The sequence below is a fragment of the Schistocerca nitens genome, chromosome 2 (assembly GCF_023898315.1).
Source record: "Schistocerca nitens isolate TAMUIC-IGC-003100 chromosome 2, iqSchNite1.1, whole genome shotgun sequence".
Taxonomy (NCBI): Eukaryota; Metazoa; Arthropoda; class Insecta; order Orthoptera; family Acrididae; genus Schistocerca; species Schistocerca nitens.
This window is the reverse complement of record NC_064615.1, coordinates 770144306-770152045: the sequence shown is the minus strand read 5'-3', so window position 1 is coordinate 770152045 and position 7740 is coordinate 770144306.

Below are 7740 nucleotides of genomic sequence, written 5' to 3'. Positions count from 1 at the left end.
ATAGTCCACGCTGCTGCAAACGTCGTCGAACTGTTCGTGCAGATGGTTGTTGTCTTGCAAACGTCCCCATCTGTTGACTCAGGGTTCGAGACGTGGCTGTACGATCCGTTACAGCCATGCGGATAAGATGCCTGTCATCTCGACTGCTAGTGATACGAGGCCGTTGGGATCCAGCAGGGCGTTTCGTATTACCCTCCTGAACCCACCGATTCCATATTCTGCTAACAGTCATTGGATCTCGACCAATGCGAGCAGCAATGTCGCGATACGATAAACTGCAACCGCGATAGGCTACAATCCGACCATTATCAAAGTCGGAAACGTGATGGTACGCATTTCTCCTCTTTACACGAGGCATCACAACAACGTTTCACCAGGTAACGCCGGTCAACTGCTGTTTGTGTATGAGAAATCGGTTGGAAACTTTCCTCATGTCAGCACGCTGTAGGTGTCGCCACCGGCGCCTACCTTGTGTGAATGCTCTGAAAAGCTAATCATTTGCATATCACAGCATCTTCTTCCTGTCGGTTAAATTTCGCGTCTGTAGCACGTCATCTTCGTGGTGTAGCAGTTTTAATGGCCAGTAGTGTATAAACGGCGTAACGCATCTGTAGCAGAAGTAAAAATAAGGTTGCAGCGTTAAGGGATTTTTGATTTATAATACAAATATTTATACAGTGTGTTTGGGGAGGAAAGGTCAATATTTTAAATGGTGATAGTATAAATAATTCTGAACAAAAAATTTTATGTGAACATAGGTCGGCAAATGCTTCGTTAGGGAGGTATGGGTATTGAAAGGAACTTTAATTATGCAAAATTGATGTGCACAACGTGAATGTATACGCAATACAGCTGGACCGTAACGTGATTTTGTTGCAAATAATTCACGGGTACATGCTCTGTTTACGCTATGCAACCTACCACGTATTATGGTCATGTGATGTACGTAGTACAATCACCCGTTGTTTGCGCATTTGTGCCTTGTAAGACGGATCGGTTAGCTGTGTAGTATATAGTGTTAACTGTGTTCGTACAAGCGCTGCTAACAATGCAACACGTCTACACTAATGAGGAATACGCAGATATGGTGTATGTTTATAGCTTCTGCGACGGTAGTGCTACCGCTGAAAGAGAAGAATACCACAGGCGCTTTCCGACTCGATGATTATGTGATCGCAGGGTGTTTACCAAAGTGTTCATCACTTTGCGTGCAACAGTCTCTCTTCAAAGTAGACATTTTTCGTCCGAGCGTGCAAGTCAACAAACTTTGCAAGAACAGGAAGAAACTATGGCACGTTTTGAGCGAAGTCCCAGTACGAGCATATGAAGAATGTCTCTGCGTATGAATGTCCCACAGACACGTGTATGGGAAACATTAAATGCGGAAAACCTGTTCCATTTCACACACAGCGTGTCCAAAATCTCCACGTTGGCGACAATACCCAACGACTTCAGTTCTGTCACTGGGTAACTGAAAATAATCATTTGCTTCCATACATACTTTTCACTGCCGAAGCTTAGTTTTCGCGACATGGAATAAACAACACACGCAATAATCATCGATAGTCACTGGAAAATACGCACGCTTCAGTGGATAGCAATTTCCACGTTAGTTTTGCCATAAATGTTTCGTGCGACATGATCGGTAACCTTTTGATAGGTCCATTTATTATCAATCAGCGGTTGACGGGAGAGAGGTACCTGCATTTTTTGGAAAATTCATTTGTGGAACTATTGGAAGACGTTCCTTTAGCCAAGCGAACTGGAATGTACCGGGTGATCAAAAAGTCAGTATAATTTTGAAAACTTAATAAACCACGGAATAATGTAGATAGAGAGGTAAAAATTGACACACATGCTTGAAATGACATGGGATTTTATTAGAAAAAAAAAACAAAGTTCACAAAATGTCCGACAGATGGCGCTGGACAACAAAACATCAGTGACTGCGCATGACAATCGTGTATAAAAAGAGCTGTAATGAGAGAGATAATCAGATGCGCCAGCAGTCGTAGCATGTTGACGTTACCTGAAAAGGCGCTTTTAATGAAGCTGTATTATCAGAATGAGGAATGTGCTAGTTTAGCGTTACGATCCTATCGCCATAGGAAGGGCATTCGAACGGGTAAAGGTACGTTGACAAATGCAGCTGTGGCGAGAATGATTTTGAAGCTCGAAGTCACGGGTTGTTTAGACGATAGACCCCGTAGTGACCGACCGAGCACAAGGCGTAATGCTGCTGAAACAGTTCAGGAAGAAATGGAGACTGTAGCGGGACCGTCTATGCACGGGGAAGTCAGCGCTCGTGCAGTCGCACGTCGCACCAGCATTCCATACACTACTGTTTGGCCGGCACTTAGGCGTACCCTCCGATGCTATCCGTACAAAAACCATTGGGATCATGGACTGTTACTTGCCGATTTAGTGAAGCGGAGGGCATTTGTGGTGTGGGCGTTTCAAAAGATGGCGGAAGATGACGATTGGTTGAGTAACGTGTTGTGGACCGACGAAGCTCATTTCACGCTCCGAGCGTCTGTCAACGCCCACAACTGCAGAATTTGGACTACCGAAAATCCTAGAACTGTCGTGGAAACTCCATTGCACAACGAGAAAGTCATGGTATGGATTGGATTTACCACACCCACCGTTATCGGGCCTTTTTTCTTCGAGGAAATGCGTGATTCTGGTTTTGTAACTGCTACCGTGAGGAGTGAGAGGTGCGCCGATATGTTACAGAATCGCATCATCCCCAGCTTGGCTGATAAACACCTGCTGGAACGTACGATGTTTATGCAGGATGGCGCTCCACCCTATATTGCTAGACGCGTGAAAGACCTCTTGCGCTCGTCGTTTGGTGATGATCGTGTGTTCAGCCGCCACTTCCGTCATGCTTGGCCTCCCAGGTCCCCAGACCTCAGTCCGTGCGATTGTTGGCTTTGGGGTTACCTGAAATCGCAAATGTATCGTGATCGACCGACATCTCTAGGGATGCTGAAAGACAACATCCGAAGCCAATGCCTCGCCGTAACTCCGGACATGCTTTACACTGCTGTTCACAACATTATTCCTCGACTACAGCTATTGTTGAGGAATGATGGTGGACATATTGAGCATTTCCTGTAAAGAACATCATCTTTGCTTTGTCTTACTTTGTTATGCTAATTATTGCTGTTCTGATCCGATGAAGCGCCATGTGTCGGACTTTTTCGAACTTTTGTATTTTTTTGGTTCTAATAAAACCCCATGTCATTCCAAGCATGTGTGTCAATTTGTACCTCTCTATCTACATTATTCCGTGATTTATTCAGTTTTCAAATTTATACTGACTTTTTGATCACCCGGTATTTTCAACATGACGGTGCCCCTCCACATATTATCTTACGCCTGAGGGACTATCTAAGCCGCACCTTTCCTAATTGCCGTGGCAGTGCTATTAACTGGTCTCCAAGACCACCTGACGTTACACCTTTAGATTTCTGTTTATGGGGTTGGATGAAATCAGAGGTGCACAAAGTGAAGGTAAATACTCGTACACGAGATGAACTGCTTCGTCGTATCATGGACGCTGCTGAATTGATTAGGAACCAACCACAGGCAACTGAACAAGCAACACAACATTTTATCGCTGGAGCGCAAAAGTGTGTTGACGTTCATGGTGGAATATTCGAGCCTGTTCTGTGAACTGTACAACATCTGTACGATAAGTGTTAAAGCCGTTTGTAAAAGATGTGGTACGTCTTTGTCAACTGAGTACATGTAACATGCATGTTTTTATGCATTATGTACTAAATACAAAGTAAATAAACATTATGTAAAAATATGTGACATAACTGTACTTGTCTGTAAAAATGTTTTCAAGAATATCACGTTACGGCCCAGTTGTATTGGGTTTACATTCCTTTCAATACCCATACCTCCCTAACGAAGCATTTGCGGACCTATGTTCATATAACACTTTTTGTTCAGAATTACTTATACTGTCACTGTGTAAAATATTGACGTTCCCTCGCCAAACACCCTGTATACAGGGTGATTATAATTAAGGTGAAGCTACCCACAAAGGCCCAGTGTGGGCTGTGATCATCGGATGGCGGAGAAACTTGGTACACATGCTAATGCATTAATGCGGAACCGATTTACGCTCGAAAAAAATTAGTTCCAATTTTGGCCACCAGGTACGAATCTGGAGCTGTACACTGTTTGTGTGACATACACGCTGTATTTTGACAACCATATCGTGAGTGAACAGTATGGCTGTGGAGAAGAGAAACCGTGCGCTGTTAGTGAAACTGTTTTATATGATCGGCACCTGAAAGGCGAAGCCCTCCTATCCTGGTGGAAGTGATTGACGAGATTGCTGTTGCTGTAACTGACCATGCAGAACCGTCCCTGGGGCAGTGCTAGAACTCGTGCAGTGTCACGAGGATTGTCCATCCTATGATCAACAGTGCGGAATGTTTTGCTATCTATTTTGCACGTGTACCAGTACAAGATCCAGACGGTGCAGCAACTATAACCTCATGATCTGCAGCAGTGTCCTGAATTTGCTCTACGATTTCTGGCACGAATCGAAGTTGATGACATGTAGCCGGGCAATATTCTGTGGGATGATGAGACACAACTTACATTTAGAGGGTGCAGTGAATGCACAGAAGTACCATGGCTGGTGTAGTTTTACGTGTGCTGTGCACGAAAACCCATTACACTCGTCCTATGTGACTGTGTGGTGTGGTTTTCAAGAACCTCTATTCTCGATCCGTACTTCTTTGAAGAGAATATACCCAGAGGGCCTGTCTACTCCACGTCATCGAGACTTTCTCGAACAGCATGTCGTTCCTGCTTTGGAAGAGCGCAACTGTGTGGAAAGCACTGTTTCCATGCTAGATGAGGCAGGACCTCATGTCGCTCGCCCAGCGAAAGATCTTTTTAATGCAATCTACCATGAATGTGTTAAGTCTAGAGGTTTCCCAGATGCATGGCCTGCATGATCACTTTATATTAATCCATGTGGCTTTTGGCTCTGGGGATATCTAAAAGACACCTTTACTAGTATACGTTAGATATCTAACTGATCTGAAGGCCAGTACACAGGAACAAGCTGCTCAGATTCCACCAGAACTGCTGCAAGCAGCTGTTCATGACGTCATTTCACGGATTCAGCATCTCGTCGACGCATCCGATGTCCATACTGAACAGACTGACTAAAACGACGGTTAAAAATAAAATCAACATATGCCTTTCTCACTTGTTTGGACTTTCCTGCCCACGTCCCGTTCCTAATCCATTACGTGTGGAAATATTTCTATATGTCTTTCTGGCACTGACAGCGCCAGGTTTGCAACAGCTGGTCAAAACTAGAGTTAATTTTTTTTGCAGCATAAATCGGTTCCGCGTTAACGCGTTAGCAAAGTTTTGCTGCCATACGATCATTACAGCCCACGCTGTACCTCTGCGAGTAGCTGTACTTTAATTATTGCCACCCAGTACTTGTTGAGTAAAATGGTCACACCAATAAACTTATCCAAGCTTCATTCATGCCCCAGTTGTATCCTTTTTTACATTTTTTTTTACATTTATTTTATAGTTCTCCACTTGAAAACCAACTTCAATAAAACTTTAAAACGTTTTTTTTCTTTGAAAGCTTATTACGTTACCTTTTTCATTGGCACTGTCTTCGTTTCTCTTCTTTTAGTTGTCACCCTTAATTCACTTTTTCTGATTGATGGCTGTAATAACATCACTAGTAAATGTTGAGGTTGCCCCTGAACATATTTTTTGTCCGTGCCTGCTATTCTTATACTACGAAATAACATCACACGCGACCTCACAATAACGTTTTCCATTTTGTCACTTGACAAACGAAGTTCTACGCCTTACATTGGTCAGTAGTCCAGATTCTGTATTCTTTTCACTACTGAAACATTTTCTATGCGCTCACTTGATTTATAAGTTGTTTGCTAAGAGCAGAAGTACTACGGATATATTTCCTTTCCTTATATTTGCTCAGTTCCCGTCGCACTAGATTCGTTGATACAGTGTTCTGCTTCCGCGCACGAAATGCATGTTCGGTGTGGTACAAGTATGGTTCAAATGGCTCTGAGCACTATGGGACGTAACAGCAGAGGTCATCAGTCCCCTAGAACTTAGAACTACTTAAATCTAAGTAACCTAAGGACATCGCACACATCCATGCCCGAGGCAGGATTCGAACCTGCGACCGTACCGGTCGCGCGGTTCCGGACTGAAGCGCCTAGAACCGCTCGGCCATTCCGGCCGGCGTGGTACAAGTACAGCCATGCCAGAAACAGAGATGTGGCGTTTAATGAAACCTGTCGACTATAACGGGTTTTTAAGACATACACTCGTATGTAAACTTCATTGTCTTGCTGGCGTAGCCCCTCCTGAAATTAGACGCTAGGTAGCTCCTAGATGCGAGAAAAGCAAGGCTATGACTACGGAAGCCCGCACATTGTATGGCCGTCAACCGGCGCATTCTCGGCTGAAATCAAGAAAGCGCTTTTTGGCAACCACTAAAGCTCTTACAGCAAGCCAGGATCTCAACGTGGCGCTTTTTGGAGAAATGGATGGTTCAGAAGGAAGAGCTCCCTTCTGTCATTTAGGAAAGTGGACGAGAAGTGGCTGCGCGGTTTGAGGCGCCATGTCGCGGACTGCGTGTCCCCTACCGCCGGAGGTTCGAGTCCTCCCTCGAGCATGGGTGTGCGTGTTGTTCTTAGCATAAGTTAGTAGTGTGTAAGTCTAGGGACCGATGACCTGAGCAGTTTGGTCCCTTAGAAATTCACACACATTTGAACATTTTTGAAAGTGGGCAACAGAGTACTCTAGTACTACGAGGCGGAAGACGAGCCTGCAAAAGTGAGGCCTTCCTATGGAGTCAATTCTCTGCAAGTGAGTCTCTGTGTAGACTAACACACATCTACTTGCAGCCACATGTACAATGAGAGACCTGCCGTGGCCAGTTTTTTGTCAACCAATGTATAAACTGATGCCAACCATCGATTTCTTTTTGTTGATAATACACGTTGTACTTTTGACAAGACATTAAATAAATAGAGAGTCTGAAGATGGAATAGCTAATCTGGAAGTATTAGAAAATGTTCTGCTAATTATTAGGTCTACAATTCTGCTTTCGCCCTTTTTTTCTCGAAGTTCGAGGAACTATTGTGAGACACTCACACTGCTTGCACTGCGTTCTCCCATCTTTCAGGCAGCATACGAATCCTACTGCGGAAGAACTGGCCGTCTTTCGAGGAGATCCACGAATCGATCCAATTGTGCACTTGTTCACATGACGAGAGGTGCTGGTCAGCCCGGCCGTGTGGCACTGATCGAAAAAGGTGGTAGTCAGAGGGGGGAATGTCTGGAGAGTAAGGACTTCCCATTTCAACGTTTCCAAGTGTTCTGGCGTTCACTAGCGATAGCGCAATATGCGGCATAGAGGTTACGAGAGTATTGAGGCCAACCACAAGAGTCGCTGGGAACGAGCAGCTAATGCCCTCTCACCCGCCAGTATTTAGGGTCGCTGCCGCGGGCCGGAGGGCCAATTTAGCCAGACTGTTTAGCCAGTTATTAATAGCGTGCAGTTTGCGTTATAGAACGAGTATATCGGGCAGCAACCAACATCCTCTCCCTGCTTCCTGTGGTACAGCTCTAAAGAGACAAAGAGACGACATAAAAGCGGCTAAAGAGAATACAATACCAAGTACGTTTTGACGGGTTTTG